The following is a 20,518-nucleotide window of genomic DNA, read 5'->3' as shown; positions in this document are numbered from 1 at the left end:
GGCAAATTAATTAAACATTTAACTGTTTTCCTTTTCTACTCAGCATTTCAGAAAGATAATTCCATCTCTCAAAACAGTCATATTTTTATCTTACTAAAGCTGAAGACTTTATGGAATTTCTAAATATTCTAAATATTTGTGGCTGAGTATATGAATTACAATGAAATTTTGGAAATAAATCCAAGATTATTTCAAGGAGTACTGATGTGGAAAGATTTAATTTCAACATTACAAACTGTTTTAATTCAATAAAGAAAAAGGACAGAGAGATTCTGTTTACTAAACATGTCTCCCGAGTAATATTTATTGGTTACTAGATGAAAAGAACTACAACCTAACGATCATGCTCCCCAGTCAAGGGATACAGAAAAAAAATGTTTTATATAAGCAAAGATACAGGAATTGCTACCTTATGCTTAGTGTGGAACCTGGGGTGCTGGAGTGTTTTTCTTAGTGTTCTTCTATAGCTTTGGCTCTTATCACTCCCTGAAACACTTCTATCACACACACACACACACACACACTCACACACAAAAGAGAGAGAGAGAGAGAGAATCTAGCTTCTATTCTTGCCCTCTTTCTCTATTCTGGTGGATTTCTAAGGCTGACTACTCAGTACTAGTCTCACGATGGGGCAGACAAGCCTTGTTGGTTCTTCCAGTTCACTTCTGTAATAGTTTCCTATTGCTGATATGACAAATTATCACCAACTCAGTGCCTCAAAACAATGCACAATTCTTATTGCAATTCTGGAGTTTCAGAGTCTAAACTTCATATTCCTGAGCTAAAGTAAGGTGTCAGCAGGGCTGGCTCTTTCTGGAGTCTTTAAGGAAGAATTCATTTGCTTGCTTTTGCTAACATCTACAGACATCGGCACTCCTTGACTTGTAGGCTCTTCGCGGGCTCTGCTTCTATCAAAGGATCTCCTGCCTGCTTCAACCCTCTTGTCTCCCTCCACAGGACTTTTGCCATGACATTAGATTCACTGGGATAATCTAGAATAATCTTGTCATCAAAAGGTTCCAGGAACCTGTGAATATCTTATGTTACTGGCAAAAGAGACTTTAATTAATCACATACACAAGGTCCCTTTTGCCAGTAAGGTAAGATATTCACAGGTGCCTGGAATTCGGATGTGGACGTCTTCCTGAGGTTATTATTCAGCTGATGACAAACCTCAGTCTTAGGCAGATCCTATGGAGCTGGGCCTGTGGACAGTGCCTTCCACGGCTTCCTCTCAACAGCCAAACTACCTACTTTCTGGGATGGGTTTTGGGGAAAGAGGGGATTTTTTGTTATGTTTTGTTTGTTTTCTTTTTCTTTTTCTTTTTTATTTTTTGCCCCTTCCTGGTATTATAAGAACTGTCCTTTAAATTGGGGCAGAATCTTCAGCTCAAGGATTTTGTACACTTCCCTCTCTCACTGGAAGCTTCTCCCACAAGTAATGCCTGAGTCCCAGGGGAAGGAATAGTTTCTGTATCTCTTATAGCAGCAGATACATTTTTTGTTTCTGCCCCTCCTCCTGAAGCAGTGAATTTTTTATGGTCAAAAGGTAGTGAGGGTTTGTGGACCCTTCTCCTTCAGTTTAGAGTTTTTGGTTCAAAGAGAAGGTACAGGGAAAGTAGCGGTCCTCTGTTCCATGGTTGTAGCTCATCACTTCCTACACGGGTGTATCTCCAAGGCAGAGGTGGTGAGTGGGAAGGGAGTTTTCCCAGTTCACAGCTTCTAAATCTTGGCATTATTGACATGTTGAGCCAGATAATTCTTTGTTGTAGTGGGATCTCCTGTGCATTTTAGGATGTTTAACAAAGTCCCTGATCTCTACCCACTAGATGCCAGTAGTACTCTATATTACTTTTCTATTACTGCAGAACAAATTATCACAAATGTAGGAGCTTAAACTAATACATGCATTTACTATCTGTTTTTGTGGGTCAGAAATCTAGGCATGCTTAGCTGGGTCCTCTGCTCAGAGTCTTAGAAGGAAGCAGTCAAGATGTTGGCTAGACTGTGTTCTCATCTGGTGCTCAGGATCCTCTTCCATGCTCACATGGATATTGAGATTTAGACCCTTGCAGTTTTTAAGACCAAGACCCTCAGTTTTTAGGGACCACCTACAGTGTCTTGCTACGTGGCCCCATTTATATGCTGTTCACATCATAGCAGCTTGCTTCTTTAAAGCCAATGAGAGAGAGAGAGAGAGATTGAGAGACCGGCACTCCATGGCCAACATGGGAATCTTATATGATGAAACACAATCATGGGCGTGACATCCTTTACCATGTTTCTTGTTATAAACAAGTCAAAACCTGCAATTGCATACTGGGTATTTACCCCAAAGATACAGACGCAGTGAAAAGAAGGGCCATCTGTACCCCAATGTTCAAAGCAGCAATGGCCACAATCACCAAATGGTGCAACGAGCCAAGATGTTCTTCAACAGACGAACAGATAAAGAAGATATGGTCCATGTACACAATGGAATATTATGCCCCCATCAGAAAGGATGAATACCCAACTTTTTCATCAACATGGACAGGATTGGAGGAGATTATACTGAGTGAAATAAGTCAAGCAGAGAGAGCCAATTATCGTATGGTTTCACTTACTTGTGGACCGTAAGGAATAACATGGAGGACATTGGGAGATGGAGAGGAGAAGTGAGTTGGGGGAAATCAGAGTGCGGAGACGAACCATAAGAGACTGTGAGACACAAACTGAGGGTTTTGGAAGGGAGGGGAGTGGGGGGGGATGGAAGGTGAGCCTGGTGGTGGGTATTGGGGAGGGTAGGTATTGCATGGAGCACTGGGTGTGGTGTATAAACAATTAATCTTAGAACACTGAAAAATTTTTTTAAAAAAGAAAATTAAAAAAAAAAAAAAAAGAAACAAGTCAAAAGTCCCACCCATACTCAAGGGGGAGTGGGAGGTGATAACAACAAGGGTGTTCATACCACCATACAACAACTGTATTAACCAAAAATGTGTTCAGACATTGCCAATTTCCCTGAATTGAGAATCCCTGCCCTAAAGTGATCACACCTGACCTTCTGGACTTTTAAAAATATTAGCTGCTCTTGCCTGAACTGATTTTATTCTTCCTCCAATGCTCTGCCAAAGATGAAGCAGTCTGCATGTTCCGTCTCTCCTCTGAGGAACTGGTCACTCTGGGATTCAGTTTACTTGATTTTCCTGTGACTTAAGTTGATGAGGTTTATGATACTGTAGATTATCTGGATGTTCTCTTTGCTTATAAAGGATCAATAATCCACAGTGGCTTTTCTTTCCTATGTGAGAGTGCAACTTCCTCAAAGTGTGATTTTCTTATATTTCATCACATAAAAGGAAAATATCCAGGCGAACTACTTTGGACACTGGAAATCTCCATTATTTTATTGTTTCAGCAGTTACCAATAACTAATAGGAGTTACTGTCCTAGACAGCAGGGGTTAACTATAAGAAAAAGTTTCTGCCCTAATGCAGCTAATAATATGAGATTCTGTGCTCATGGTTTCATTACTATATTCAGAAGGGTAATATAATAATGGAAAGTTACTTTTCCCTAAACTTTCTATAGGACAGAAGTATGAAAAGGGGGAACCATTAATTTTTCTTTGCTCCTGTGGACAAATGCCATTTTACTTTTTAAATTTGATAATTCAGAAATATCATTTTAATTAATGATACTGCCTTATTTTCATGGAAGATAGACCATTTAAATATATACTGAAAAATATTATTAATACTTAAAAGTTAGTTTATTACAATAACTGTTTATAAATACTGACTTTTCTCTCAGAAAATGTGTTTTATCCTTTCTTCGAAATAGCAAAGACTTTTTATGTTTTTCAAGTAGGTGAACATTTTAATAACAATCTATTTTTAGATCAAGGCAAATAATTATCAATATGCGTACCTTAAGAAGTTTCTAAGATCTTTCCAGGTATTAGCAATGTCTATGCATACTACTGAACTTATTTCAAAAACACTGAAAGAAACAGCTCAAAGATTAGAAACTGCTATGGACTTACTCATTATGTAAGAACAGAAGAGCTAAAATAGTATTAGAATAAATCTTATGAATTTTTTTTTCATCAAAAGTAAAACATGGGAATCTGGGTTGCTCAGTGGGTTAAGCCTCTGCCTTTGGCTCAGGTCATAATCTCAGGGTCCTGGGATCGAGCCCCGCATCGGGCTCTCTGCTCAGCAGGGAGCCTGCTTCCCCCTCTCTCCACCTGCCTCTCTGCCTACTTGTGACCTCTCTCTCTCTCTGTCAAATAAATAAAATCTTTTTATTTAAAGTAAAACATTATTCAACCTAACAGAATAAAAAAGTGTTTTTTTTTGTCATAATACTGATATTATCTAAATTATATTTGGAAAAGTTAAAACTATTTGGAGCTTATGGTATTATATCATAAATGCAAAAATTTATTTTTCTGTATCATCCCACTTTTTAAAAAAATATTTGCTCTGATGTAGCTTCTCTAATTGCTTTTCAAACATATATATAAGATACTATCATGTTTTTATTGCATATTGCTCTGGAACTAAACGTCTACAATCAGATCTGGGGCAATTTTAGTAAAGGAAGATACAGAACAGAATCATATCACATGGGATATGAACGTAGACACAAATGAACAAGGGACTGCCATGATTAGCAGACACTTGTTTTATTCTTTTAGAATGCATATCTTACTTTAATGATTTTACTATTTTATGACATTCCTGGGATTCTTTTCTATGCCCTTGATTGTTTATTGCCTTTTATTTGCAATAATCAGAACATACCAAGTGTTCACTAAATTGTCCAAGTAGTTCCCATTTATTGTATTAGCAGTAGAGCGTGAGCGTGATAGAATATAATTTTGTCCCTTTTTTTGTTTCTCTCTTTATCACTATCCTCTTTCTTTCCTTGAAGCTCAAACTACAAAGCCCATTTGTTAGTGTCTCTCCTAAGGCAACCACTTTCAGTTTCAAGCTGATGTTATCTGTGCACCTGCCTTTTCCACCAGAACATACTGAATTAGTTTCAAATTGGCTGAAAACCTCTTGTTGTCTGTTCCTATAATTGAACTTCCCAGAACCCATTGCAAATTTTTATTCTTCCTAGTGGGAACTAACCCTTGGGATTTCTTCTCCTTGAGCCTTTAAATTTATTTTGTAGTGGCTATTCCCTACAGTGGTTTAAATCTTGGGTAACCTAGATTTATGGAAGAGTTAACATTGTTGTCATTCTCCTTATGGTATTGTTTCTTACTGAACTGGGAATCAAATAATAGAAAATTGATCATTATTTTTAGTTATAGGAGTGTTTACAGGCTCCAAAACAACAATAAAATCAGTAATGGTACAAATTTTAATGTTACTCTCAATTCAGAATATTAGCCTTAAATATGAACACAAAGTACTTTCATTTTCATGTTACATTTTTAAGCTTGCCTATCTTCTCTTTTACGAAAACGGTACTTCAACTCTTTTCACGTGTTATGGTTGACAATAAAACCTGTCCATAATAAGGAACTCAAATTTTACCCAACTGTATTCCTTGGTATGTTTTTATGAAATTAATATTTCTTCTTAGATTCTACTCATTAGAGAAATTTGCCTGTTTGCTTCTTCTTAAAGGCATCATCACTGGGCAATTTCGAGGTGAATTAGTAAAAATAACTAAATCACATCCAGGGGAAGGAAGATGCATAAATGGGTAGAGCCTAATGAGTGAGTACATAAGTCTAGAAAAAACCACTGAAGATCTGGTCATGTTGAGGGCATCTGCATCTATGAAACGATGATTAATTAGAAATTACAGATGTTTAATGGATTCCCTCCAAGTTCTTCCCTCCAAGTAGAAAAGATATTTGCTCTTGGTGACTATATCCTACAGAGCTTTTGCAACAAGGTCTGATAGCCAAAAGGAAAGAAAAAAGCCACTCTTGAACTTGCTGCTATGAGGAAAGCAGCTCAGGGTATACCTCTTTGGGCTCTGGGAACACAGCACCACGGCCACGTCTGCAGATACTTCAGTGAGGATATGCAGTGCCAAGCTCAGGATAGGAGAATTTGTCAAGTAAAAACAACACTGCTTCACATGGATCAAAAAGATATGCATTTTCAAGATGGGCAGAAGTGTTACCACAGAGATGGGCCCTGGCCAGGCCTGAGATGGGGATCTGTTTAAGAAAGTCACAAAATCAGTGATCTAAGATGGAGATTTGACCTGATTCACCATAGCCCCCTTCAACTTCTCTTAATCCTCTGACAGAGGAAAAAAGGAAGAGAAAAAGAAGTTAAAAGTGGCAGCAGTCTTCCACAAGCAAATGGATCTCATATTGATTTCAATGCACTATCACACACTTTCTGCCTGTCGGGGAAAGACTCCCAAGCACAGAGTGTCAAGATGAGAGAATGTGTCTTAGCCTGCCATTAACTAATGGCTTCAGGAGAAACACTAAAGTTTAATGCCTAAGATATCATATCTAGCTCCTAATCATTCCCCAAGATATTTTTGCTCCTAGGAATTTGAAACCAAGGTACCTGAGCAATACCCATGCTTTAAATATCAGTATATCAGTATATCAATATGTCTATATTAGAACAGTGTTGAGGTACTTACTTAAAAAGCCAAAGCTAAAGCTCTGATGCAAAATTTTCTGTTAATTCTGTAATAAGTTTCCTGCATTGATGAGAATGTTGTCTAATAGAGTTTGTGCCTCTTAAAACTGCTAAGTTGAAAGTTGTCAACAAATATATTTTATAGTTCTGCAGTGCCTGGGTGCCTCAGTCGGCTAAGTATCTGCCTTGGAAGGCTCAGATCATGATCCCAGAGTCCTGGGATTGAGCTCCAGAGTCCTAGGGTTGAGCCCCGCACCAGGCTCCCGCACAGCTGGGAGACTGCTTGCTTCTCCCTTTCCTCCCTGCTTGTGCTCTCTCTCACTATCTCAGTCTCTCTCTCAAATAAATAAAATCTATATTTTATTGATATATATAAATTTTATTTTATATTACATATAAGTATATATAATATATGTTATCATTCTTGTTGTGGTTTTGCATAAGCTACTGTATTCTTTCAAGCAATTGGAGGTTTCCTTTGCCCCAATACATATTTTAAACAAATTTTCAGCTATAGCATACTCTTTTCTTCTATCCCAAGTGTTTGCAGGTTCTGTTATGCTGTTTGTATGTGATGGGGTGAGGCAAGAGGCAGGGGGAGGTGATTTGGCTTTTTTTATAAAGGAAATAAAAAGGAAAAAAAACCTAGTTTCTGTAGAATAAGGTATCATGTTCATAATAATATTCAAAGGTTTTGGATAAATTAATAATATGTAGGAAATCCATAAGCAAACTATTTTACACAGTCTATTTTCTTAGTGACTTTATGCTTGTTATAAAAAATAACTAATATGGTCATTGGATTAGAATGTTAAAGGACATGCTTTATATTCAAGATCTCAATGCCAAGGGCTAGGGGCAAAAAACAAAAGATATTTTCTTGTCTGAATAATGCAATATGAATCAACAAACACTTTATATGGCCAAACTATATAAAATTATAGTTTAACTCATGTCTCCTTGAATTGTAAGGTCATAGAATTATAAAGTTCCCATATATTGAGTGTCATACAACATGATATTATGGTTGCACCTAATATTCTATTTTTTAAAGATTTTATTTATTTGTTTGAGAGACAGAGAGAGAGACTTAGAGAGCATAAATAGGGGAGAAGTAGAAGCAGGCTCCCAGAGAGCCCAACTCCAGGCTCGATCCTAGGACCATGAGATCATGACCTGAGCTGAAGGAAGATGCTTAACCAACTGTGCTACCCAGGCACCCCTAGTTGCACCTAACATTCTAGAATATGTATATACAGTCCATGCTTGTATAGACTCTAAACAAATCCTTTTATTCCTCTCAAAGAGAAAAATCCTTATTTTTAGTCAGAATTCATATGACTACCTCATGCCTTTTGTAATTGACACTGAATCCATAAACACACTGCATATTCTTTACAAAGAAGTTCTACAAAATAATTTTTAACTTTTGACCTAAATTATCTCTGAGATTAGTTTTAGTAACTCCTTTCTACTACTTAATGATTAAGATTACATTCTGATAAATATAAAAACTAGAATTGAGTCAAAGGAACTTCCTAGAAAACACATTTATAAACTTCAACGGTTTCATTAATTTGTTTCCATAAATACCTTCTTAGTCAAAGCTACATTAACACATAGTGATAAAGGAAAAGCTTTTTCATACTCACTTATACTTCTTTTTTTTTTTTTAAGATTTTATTTATTTATTTGACAGACAGAGATCACAAGTAGGCAGAGAGGCAGGCAGAGAGAGAGGAGGAAGCGGGCTCCCTGCGGAGCAGAGAGCCCGATGTGGGGCTCGATCTCAGAACCCTGGGATCATGACCTGAGCCTAAGGCAGAGGCTTTAACCCACTGGGCCACCCAGGCGCCCCTCACTTATACTTCTTAATAATGCTCAGTAATAATTGGTGTTTGGAGACTGCAAAGATGCAGTGATCAGCAATACACCTGGTCCCAGGTCTATGAGCCTATAAATCATCTCTGGAAACTGGAGAACACTACCACACATTTATGGTATTAAGTTTTTAGAAGAGCTTCACAGCAAAACTGTGGGGAAGGTACAGATATTACCTATATATCTCCTGCTCCACACATAGAGAGACACCCTCATTACCAACATCACTGAATAGAGTAATGCATTTGTTACAATTAATGCACCTACTTTGATACGATATAATCAAAGTTAATAGTTTCCATTACTGTTCATTCTTGATGTTGTACATTTTACAAATTTGAAAAAATGTATGACATACATCCATCATTAGAGTTTCATAAAGATATTTTCACTATCCTAAACATCCTCCGTGTTTCCCTTATTCATCCCTCTCCCTTCAGCTCCAACCCAACACTGGCAGTCACTGAACTTTTTACCCTCTCCATAACTTTGCCTTTTCCAAAGTGTCACATAATTGGAATCAAATTGTATATAGTCTTTCCACATTGGATTATTTCACTTAGTAACATGCATTCAAAGTTCCTCTAGGTCTTTTCATGACTTGGTAACTCCTTTCTTTTCAGTGCTAAATAATATTCCATTGTCTGGATATACCACAGATTGTCTGTTCATCAACTAAAGGACATCTTTGTAGCTTCTGAGTTTTGGCAATTATAAATAAAGCTACTATAAACATACATGTGAAAGCTTTTATGTGTATATAAGTTCTCAGCTCCTTTGGGTAAATACCAAGGAGTGCAACTGCTGGATAGTATGGTACTTGTATATTTAGTTTCATAAGAAATTTGCCAAAGTTTTCCAAAGTGCCTGCACCATTTTGCATCCCAACTAGTAATGAATGAGAGTTCCTGTTGCTTCACATTACACCAGCATTTGATGTTGCTGTCCTAAATTTTCGGCATTCTAATAGGGTACAGTGGTAGCTCATTGTTTTGCTTTTTCCTGATGACATATGAAGCACATATTTTCATATGCTTATTTGATAACTGAGTATCTTCTTTGATGAAGTGTCTGTTAAGGACTTTGGTATATATTTTAATCAGGTTGTTTTCTTATTGTCGAGTTTTAAGTATCCTTATCATATTTTGGATAATAGCCCTTTTTCAGATGTGTTCTTTGTCAATATATTCTGTGGCTTTTTTTCTAATTTTCTTGGCATGATCTTTCATAGAATAGACATTTTAATTTTTTACAAAGTTCACCTTATCAATTATTTCTGTCATGGATCATTTCTTTCATGTTATACTTCATAAAGCAATCATCATTCCCAAGGTCATCTAGGTTTTCTCCTATGTCATATCATGTACAAATACAGTTTCATTTCTTCTTTACCAATCTGTATATCTTGTATTTCTATTTATTGTATTACTACATTATTAGAACTTCGAGAGTACAGTATTGCAAGGAGAGGTGAGAGGAATATCCTTGCCTTGTTCATGATCACAGAGAGAAAGCTTATAGTGTCTCATGGTTAAGCATGATGTTGGTTGTAGATTTTTTTATAGATATTCTTTGTCAAGTTGAGGAAGTTCTCTCTATTTTTTGCTTGTGGTATTATTTTTATTAATAGAAACTTAAAAATGCAGAAATAAAATACAACTAAATAGAATGTAGTAATAAAAATGCTTTATAATTAGTACAGTTTAATATGTCAGATTTATATTTTGACATGTATTAATTATATATTAATACTCTTGGTTTTGCAGTTCATGCTATACTTCATTTCTACCTCAGTAATTATGGTGACATGATCCTATGTGTCTCACTCTCCAACACAATGTCAGTTTCTTTCCTCTTATATATATGTAAAATCCACTTAAATTCAACTGTTTTTAAACCGGATTGTACAAATGCTCAACCTGAAAGGAAAGGAAGTTATAAAAAGCATAACAGTAACAAATGATAATTTTATAAAAGTAAGTGAAGTTTAGGACAGCAACTTTAATAAAGTTGAAGAAAATAATATGTATCTTCCAATCTGTATATTATTTATCACATATCACTGTATCTTATTTCTTAAGGACCCTCCAGACGACATTTAACTACAAGTTATGTATTTAGAATACTCTCAAACAAAGCTTTTTATTATGGAGCTTATTTCTTCTCTAAATAGATTAGTATTTTCTGTAATCATATTGTTTTGCTAGTAATTTCAAGTCTGAGTTTTTCTAATGTCACAAAAAATCAGAATTTGAGAACAGGGGAGCTAAGATGATAGTATAGTAGGAGGACACTATGCTCATCTAGTCCCTAGAACACAACTAGTTAACTATCAAAGCATTCTGAATACCCATAAAACCGACCTGAGAACTGACAGAACACACGGCACAACCTGAGGGAGAGAAGAAGCTACACTGCAGAAGGTAGGAAGTGTGGAGATGTGGTTTAAGGGAAAAACAGATTGTGGGTGCTGTGGAGGGGAGGGAGCCCTGGTCCTGGACAAAGGCAAGAGAGAGTGGAAAGCACAGGGAAATGCACAAGGAGAACACTTCCCCAAAGCCCTTAGCTAGGAAAACTAGAGGGGCCGATTTTTGCGAATTTTTGCGAATTTTTGCAACCATCAGGGCTCAAAGACTGGAGTTTAAAGGTTGGCAGGGCTTGGCTAGGATAGAACCCTGAGGGCACTGCCCTACTTCTGCTCCTCCCATAGGGGAGGCAGGCAAGCAATTCTGGGACAGACCTGTGATCTGAGAGCAAAAGGCTTAAAGGGGAGACATTTTTTGCACTTCTTGGAGCACCTCTGTGAGAGGGGGCAGTTTGCAGACAAAAGAGCCAGTGGGCACCATTTCCCTACCTTGCCCCCTGGCATAGGTGCAGAACCACCCCCTGAGGGTGGCTAGTCCAGACATGGGCTATCTAGCCAAACTTTCAAATGAAACAAAATCTTACCAAGATATTTTCAACTGTAGATTGAGCTGATTGTTCTTTGATCTTTCATTCTAGATAACTTCCAGCCACTGATGTATTTAATACTATCTCTTCTTCATCTTTTCCATTGTCTTCTTTCTTTTTTGATTTTTTTTTCTTTTTAGCTTCTCTCCTCCATACCTCTTAATTTCTTTTCTATTTTCAACCTCCTTTACTCCATGTGGTACGATTGATTTTTTTTCAGTACTCAATTTTACTAATTCTTCAGTCAAATGTGTCTAATCTGTTTTTTATCCTTTTTTAGCCTTTGTCAATACTTATATATGTTCACATTTCTGCTTTTACAGTTTTTATTTCAAATATTTATAGTTTCATAAATACTGTGTTTCCCTTATTATTTTGAGCATTAAACTTGTATTTGTTAGAGAAATACTCATATAGTTACATTATAGTGCTCTTGGTCTGAATTATCCATTTTTGTTAGCTTCGCCTCCTTTCCTATTTGTGTTGCAAATTCCTGTTTGAGTGCTCATTGTAAATGACTGAATTTGTTTTCCTTTTTCCTCTTAATGTTATATTTAAATGGATAGCTCAGCAGTGACTTAACTCATCAGTAGAATCAGAGTTTATAGATTATAACTCAAATTTGTATTAGTGGTTCTGAAAACTTGGTCTATGAATATTTTACAGTTCTCACAACTGGGTCAAAATATGACATTCTCTTTCCTGGCTAACTGGAGGATTGGTTTCCTTCCAACTACTTATCTAGTATGATGAAAATTTATTAGCCTGTTGAAGAGCCTAAAGTCAAGTTGTCTTGCTTCTCTCAGGGAATATGTCTTTGTTTCCTCTAATATCTTGCCCGGAAACTTAATTTTTTTCCTTGGTTTCCAGTCCAAAAAATATGTTTGCATTCTTGTTGATAACATTTTTAACATTATTTACATTCTATTCTGCATGTTTTAAAAATTAGCTATTGCATCATGTATTTATGATGGATAAGTGGAAAGACTCCCATATGTATTCTTTTCTGACATTTTTTAAAAGTTTCTAAATTTCATCCAAGTATACCAAATTTACCACATGTTTAGATTTCACTAAGATATATCCTTATATTTGCCACCCTTTCCATTAAAAAGTATTATAATTTTAGGCATTCAAAAATGATATAATTTAATATACCTTTATAACTGATGTCATAAAGCCAATTAGTAGGTGCACATTCATCACTCTGTTATTTTAGCACTTCTTTATTACAGTGAATATCTTAACAAATACCAAACACAGTAAATAATATTTAAGTTGACTTCAGACATGTGGTATTCCAATTTTAATTTGCGGGATGATTTTGGTTCTCTTTATGGCTACACAATTGTACCATATTTCTTTACCCATGCAGTATTAATTTGCAGTTGGCTGAATTTCAATGTTCTCTTTATAGATTTTCTGGAAAGCTGCTACTAAATTATCTCATATCTAACTAATATGAGATTTATATTTGCCTTTCTATTCAAAACCAAGATACTGAGAACATTGTTCAGTTCTTTATGTTAACATGCCAACATTTTTTTCTTGTCTTAGAATTTATACTAAAAATGATGCAGTGTTTATAGTAATTGGTATAATCTCTTTTCTAGTATTTAGAAATAATTTCTAATAAGTATTTCTTTTTAAAAACTTCCTGCCATAGGATGTATGTATAATTTTCAGGTTTACCAACATAGTTCAGTGTATGCAATAGGCATTAAAAAAAAACCAAAAACCTGAAATCATACAAATAATGAGGTTTGCATGCAACACGACTACAAAAAGTGACACATACATCTACATTTCTTAAATTATTTCACACAGATTAAACTTATGTAGCATGCACTAATATTTTACTTGTTTTAACAGATAAGAAAAATACATGTGCAAGAAATAAAGATTTGCCCACAATTTAAAGCACGTAAGTTACTAAGTCATTAATAGAACTCAAATCTTTAGGCAAAAATTCAATTAGCTGTTCTTTCTATGACTGCATAGTCTCTAGTTGAAATAAGTGTAATCTTACCAGACACCTTGGAATTCATTATTTGTCTTACTTATTTGACTCTATCCAAGATTCTATCTACTATCCCAAAGTTTATGATTGAATGTTGACTCTTCTGATTTATGATATGGGCGTACTGTGGTAACTAGTTTTTTGACTTTGAAATTACTTATACTCAAAGTTTCATTTTTTGGAAACCTTAGTGAAAAATAAAATGTCTACTAATCTTTCTGCCCATGCAAGCAGTTTTGTGGAAGAATGTTCACTCATTCATCATTCACTCTATAAGCATTTTTGAACGCCTTGTGTTTTCCTCAATGGCTGGGGAAATAGAGATGACAAGTAAGAGTTCCTGCTTCAAGGAAAGTAATTTTTGTGGTCTATGTAATTATATCAATATGCATTGAATCATTTGACTAAATGATACCAAAAAATATGGTAAAGATAACGGTAGAAAAATACTGAGGCCACACTGGCATCACAGGATAGTTGATATGCAAGAATTCCTACAAATACCAGAGACATTGAATGTTCTATAAAATTGAAGTGAGATTTGCAGGGAAATTATGTGTCTCACAGAGAGGACAGGAATTCCACCTGGTCCAAGCAATATATACATGCTACACACTCGAAGGGAATCATTCTGAGAACTACACACAGTTCTTTATTCAGCAACACTGTTCAGAATGGAGTATTTGAAAATAATATTTTGGATATTATTTGGATATGTTAATGGATATAACATTCTACCCAGGTATACATGTCTACCAAAGTATGTGCCTCTCCAGTTCAGTAGGATGATGAGAGGTATTGCAAGAATACAAATATCTCTTGTTCAAATATGTTTGGATTAAAACTTAAGACAAATTCATTTAATAAGACCTTCTCATACTAATATATATTTTGAATCTCATAGAGGAAGTGTTTCCCATACTTAGCCACAGATTTAATTTTTACAAAACAGTGGAGGAATAACACATACACACCCACACCTGTCCTCCAACTCAGACTTGCCCCCCACACACTCATGTTTATTCATGCTCAGGCACGTTCACACTAATGGACCAAGAATCACGACTTCCCCTGTCCCACCCCATACACACACACACACACACACACACACACACACACAAACAATTTCCTCTCTCTCTGCCTCTCTCTCTCTCCACCCTCTCTCTCTTCGTCCCTCTCAGGCTTGCAACCACATAACATACATAAATATCCCAAACACACACTTTTAAACTCCTCTCACAAAACTACTAATTCATATTTTAGAAAAATGTTTGAGTAAATTTTTTCAAGTTATTAGATAATCTGTAAATGTACATTAATTGATAACACTTGAAATTAGTAAAATGCATATCATGCCATACAGAAACTCAGATCCATTTTTAATGTTTTATTTTTATATTTAACTGTTTACTCTGATACTAATAAAATATTCATACATAATAATTTTTGATGAAAAGGTAACAATAATTTTCATTTGAAAATATTAACTGGATTTTAACCCTAAGGTGCCCTAGTAAGAGAATATTTACTCTAGTGATATTTCCTCACTATATCACCTGTGAACGTAAACTCTCCCCATCTACACATATATAAATTCCAGTTCAACAACAGAGTAAGTAAAATAAAGCTTTTAAACAGTATGTTTAAATTTTGGCTGACTAGGAACTGGTAATATATTCCATATTGCTCTTTTAGTATTTAAGTTGTGGCAAAACTGCATAAATCTTCCTCTATTTTATTTTCCGCTAAAAAAGAACCATTTGCTATAACTGAGAATTGCTTGTGCTGCAGAACATAGTAAAATATTAAATATTTTATAAATTCTTTAATATTGAAAAGAAATATATTAATTTATAAGCCTGAAATACTTCAGAATCACTATGATATGTTTTACACTTAATTTAAATAACGTGTATTTACGTTTTCTACTTATACAAACAATATATGCTAGACATGGAGGAATTGCAATCCCAAGAAATATGTAATATAATAAAAGCCAACTACATTACTATCTTCCAGGGATATTTACTATTGAAGTTTTGATGTTTGTTATTAGTTATTTTCCTAGGCTACATAGACACACACACACGTACTTTAAACACTGAATATTTACTATACGTACATTTTCTATAATAGTTTGTGTCACATTATATATATGGTGAACATTTCCTGAGGTTATTAAGTATTTTTTTCTAAAATACAGCAATTTCAAAAGTCTGTTAGCAATGATAGAAATGCTAAAACTCCTGTTCTTAAGAGAACAGCTAAGTTTTAACAGATCAAGTTTGGTTCTAGGATTAACCCTGCAGTATGCCAGTATGCAGAATATAGGGTTGGCTGTTAAATATTAAATGTTAAAATAAAATCAATCATCAAATGTTAAAATAAAAGAAATAGCTTGGCAATGTATGGAAAGGAGGAACACCTAAGGATTTTAGGGGGAACACTCCACTGTCTTTTTACCTCCGTTTTAAGCTTCTCTCAAAAAAAGAAAAAAAAAAAGTAGTTTACCTAATAAATTAAACACCAAAATATTCATAGGACTATGTATATTTTTTCCATTAACTTAAGCCTGGTCATCTTCTTTGTCATCTTTTCTATTTTTCTCTTCCTGTAGTTAGGTGAGTAATTCAGGTTAGAAGTGCTCTTTGTACCGGAAGATTCGGATTCAAAATGGAGTACAGAGATTCCTCCTAGCCTAAACTATGATCTTCAAATGATCTTTTACCAGGTAGATGTACGATGGTTACTTGTCCCTTAATTTACCAATATAAAATGAAGAAGCTATTAACCCTTGGTAATAATTCTTTGTACACAGTCATCTCATGAACATTGAGAGAAAAAAATATTCACCAAAGTCTATTGCAACTCTTAGCTACCTTGAGATAAAGGAAAATGAAAAGCATAAGAATTACCTATAGGCTTATATAGGTGAGATACCCATAAAATAAAAAAAATTATCAATATTACATAATCATATTAACAACACAGAGGAAGCAATTGTATAAAATCCATTTGGATGTGCTAAAAGTGTCCCTCTGGGCAATTTCCATGTTCTACCTTTGTCATTATTTTCAGAATTATATTAGATATAATTGATGCATGAACTGGCCATATCATCTGTTAACTTAGAAAAAATTTCCCTAGTGGCATTTCTTTAATATCATATCAAATCTAGTCCTGTTGTTAAAGGTTGTCTCATGAGAATTTTAGAAAATATCCATGAAATTATCTGATGCTACCAGGCTTTTCCAGGTGCCTTCCCCATGGATTTTACAACTTGATCATTCCACTATTTTCTTTTCAAACTGGGACAGATACCATGCATCTATGTTGAGATATTTGAATTTCTCTATAGGTTTCTTTTGCTGTTTTATATGATACCCTTTCAATAAGTGCTTTTATCAAAGCAGTCTCTGCTGCATGATGATCTGCTCAAGGTGAAAAATGTCAGATGTTTTTATTTAATAAATACCTTTATATACACAAATGGTTTTATAAAATCTGAAGATGATATGCTCACTTTATCCCAGCAAGCAATTGTGCTGAGGCAAGGAGACTGTTTTTGGCTCTTGGATAAAGAGATGGGTTATGATAAGCAGTGGGTTCTTGAAGTATGCCATGCTGTTGAGTTAATGTTCCTAAAATAAGATGTAAATATTCATGCACATAAAATATAGCTAAATAATTATTAAGTTTTCCACATAAATTATCATATCATCTGCAAAGAGCGAGAGTTTGTCTTCTTTGCCAATTTGGATGCCTTTTATTTCTTTTTGTTGTCTGATTGCTGAGGCTAGCCCTTCTAGTATGATGTTGAATAACAGTGGTAAGAGTGGATATCCCTGCTGTGTTCCTGACCTAGGGGGAAAGCTCTCAATCTGATATTCACTAAGGGTTTTTCATAGATGGCTTTGATAATATTGAGATATGTGCCCTCTATCCCTACACTTTGAAGAGTTTTGATCAGGAAGGGATACTGCACTTTGTCAAATGCTTTTTCAGCATCTATTGAAAGTATCATATGATTCTTGTTTTTTCCTTTTCTTTTATTAATGTAAAGTATCACACTGATTGATTTGTGGATGTTGAACCAATCGTGCAGCCCAGGAATAAATTCCCGATGAAATTGGTCCTGGTGAATAATCCTTTTAATGTACTGTTGCATCCTACTGTCTGGTATTTTGGTGAGAATTTTTACATTCATGTTCATCAGGAATATTGGTCTGTAATTCTTCTTTTTGATGGGGTCTTTGGCTTTGGGTTCAAGATAATGCTGGCCTCATAAAATGAGTTTGGAAATTTTCCTCCTGTTTCTTATTTTTTGGAAGAGTTTCAGAAGAATAGGCATTGATTATTCTTTAAATGTTTGGTAGAATTCCTCTGCGAAGCATCTGGCCGTGGGCTCTTGTTTGTTGGGAGATTTTTGATCCCTGTTTAAATTTTCTTGCTGGTTATGGGACTGTTCAGGTTTCCATTCCAAAACTGCTAGAACTCATACAAGAATTCAGTAAAGTGGCAGGATATAAAATCAATGCAGAGAAATCAGTTGCATTTCTATATGCCAACAACAAGACAGAAGTAAAAGAAATTAAAGAGTCAATCCCATTTACAATTGCTCCCAAAACCATAGTTATCTAGGAATAAATCTAAGCAAAGAAGCAAAGAATCTATATTCAGAAAACTACAGAATACTCATGAAAGAAATCAAGGAAGACACAAAGAAATGGAAAAATGCTCCATGTTCATGGATTGGAAGAACAAATATTGTGAAAATGCCTATGCTGCCTAGAACAATCTACACATGTAATGCAATCCTTAACAAAATACCATCAACTTTTTTTCCAGAGTTGGAACAAATAATCCTAAAATTTGTATGGAACCAGAAAATAGTGATAGTGAATAGCCAGAGGAATGTTGAAAAAGAAAACTAAAGCTGGTGGCATCACAATTCTGGACATCACGCTCTATTACAAAGCTGTAGTCCTCAAGACAGTATGGTACTGACACAAAAACAGACACAGAGACCAATGAAACAGAATAGAGTGGCCAGAAATGGACCCTCAACTCTCTGGCCAACTAATCTTTGACAAAGCAGTCTTGGAAAAAAGACAGTCTCTTCAACAAATGGTGTTGGGAAAATTGGACAGCCACATTCAGAAGAATGAAACTGGACCATTTCCTTAAACCACACACAAAAAGAGACTCAAAATGGATGAAAGACCTCAATGTGAGACAGGAATCCATCAAAATCATTAAGGAGAACACAGACAGGAACCTCTTCGACCTCAGCCGCAACAACTTCTTCCTAGAAACACTGCCAAAGGCAAGGGAAGCAAGGGCAAAAATGAACTATTAGGACTTCATCAAGATCAAAAGCTTTTGCACAGCAAAGGAAACAGTCAACAAAACCTAAAGACAAATGACAGTATGGGAGAAGATATATGCAAATGACATATCAGATAAAGGATTAGTATCCAAAATCTATAAAGAATTTATCAAATTCAACACCCAAAGAACAAATGATCCAATCAAGAAATGGGCAGAGGACATGAACAGACACTTCTGCAAAGAAGACATCCAGATGGCCAACAGACACATGAAAATAAGTGCTCACTATCACTTGGCATCAGGGAAATACAAACTAAAACCACAATGAGATATCACCTCACACCAGTCAGAATGGCTAAAATTAACAAGTCAGGAAATGACAGATGTTGGCGATGATGCAGAGAAAGGGGAACCCTCCTATACTGTTGGTGGAAATGCAAGCTGGTAGCCACACTGAAAAACAGTATGAAGATTCCTCAAAAAGTTGAAAATAGAGCTACCCTACAACCCAGCAATCATACTACTGGGTATTTACCCTCAAGGTACAAATGTAGTGATCCAAAGGGGCATTTGCACCCCAATGTTTATAGCAGCAATGTCCACAATAGCCGAACTATGGAAAGAGCCTAGATGTCCATCAACAGATGAATGGATAAAGAAGATATATATATATATATATATATATATATATATATATATATATTGCAGCCATCAAAAAAATGAAACATATTTGGGGCCTGGGTGGCTCAGTTGGTTAAGCAACTGCCTTCAGCTCAGGTCATGATCCTGGAGTTCTGGGATTGAGTCCCACACTGGGCTCCCAGCTCCATGGAGAGTCTGCTTCTCCCTCTGACCTCTCCCTTCTCATGCTCTCACTCTCTCTCATACTTTCTCTCTCTCAAATAAATAAATAAAAACTTTTTAAAAATGAAATATTGCCATTTGCAATGACGTGGATGGAACTAGAGGGTATTATGCTAAGCAAAATCAGTCAATCAGAGAAAAACAATTATGATATGATCTCACTGATATGTGGAATTTGTGAAACAAGGCAGAGGATCATGGGAGAAGAGAGGAAAAACGAAACAAGATGCAACCAGAGAGGGAAACAAACCATAAGAGACTCTTAATCTCAGGAAACAAACAGGGTTGCTGGAAGGGAGGAGGTTAGAAGGGATGGAGTGGTTGGGTGATGGACACTGGGGAGAGTATATGCTATGATGAGTATTGTGAATTGTGTAAGATTGATGAATCACAGACCTGCAGCCCTGAAACAAATACTACATGTTAATAAAAGAAAAAAAAAAAAACCTGTGGAATATAAAATCTCTACCTTGCTACCCAAAATAAATAAATAAATAAATGAGGGCAACTTAATCTGAAGTATCATAAGTTCTGCTCCAAATGTTATACTTATAATCATAGATTCTTTTGATAGTAGGGGTTCTGTAATTCATATTTAATTATTGAGTTATTTCTTAAGACATTCACAGTGTATGGATACAAATACCAAGGTAAGTTTGAATTTGTGTGGACACAAAATTCTGAAGTTCTATTAATAATCTTCCTGCAGGACAAATATTTTATCTGGCAGTTTCATTTGTAAATTAATTCACTATTAAACCTAGAGAGGTGTGTCACAGAAAATAAAGGAGTATTTTTCAATAATAGTCTTGAATACAGTTAGGAACATGTGAAAGAACTTAATATTGGCAAC

This window comes from Enhydra lutris, unplaced genomic scaffold, assembly GCF_002288905.1.
Source record: "Enhydra lutris kenyoni isolate GAN:26980312 unplaced genomic scaffold, ASM228890v2 scaffoldscaffold32, whole genome shotgun sequence".
NCBI classification, from domain to species: domain Eukaryota; kingdom Metazoa; phylum Chordata; class Mammalia; order Carnivora; family Mustelidae; genus Enhydra; species Enhydra lutris.
The sequence above is the reverse complement of the archived record's forward strand: the minus strand, read 5'-3'. Positions refer to the sequence as shown.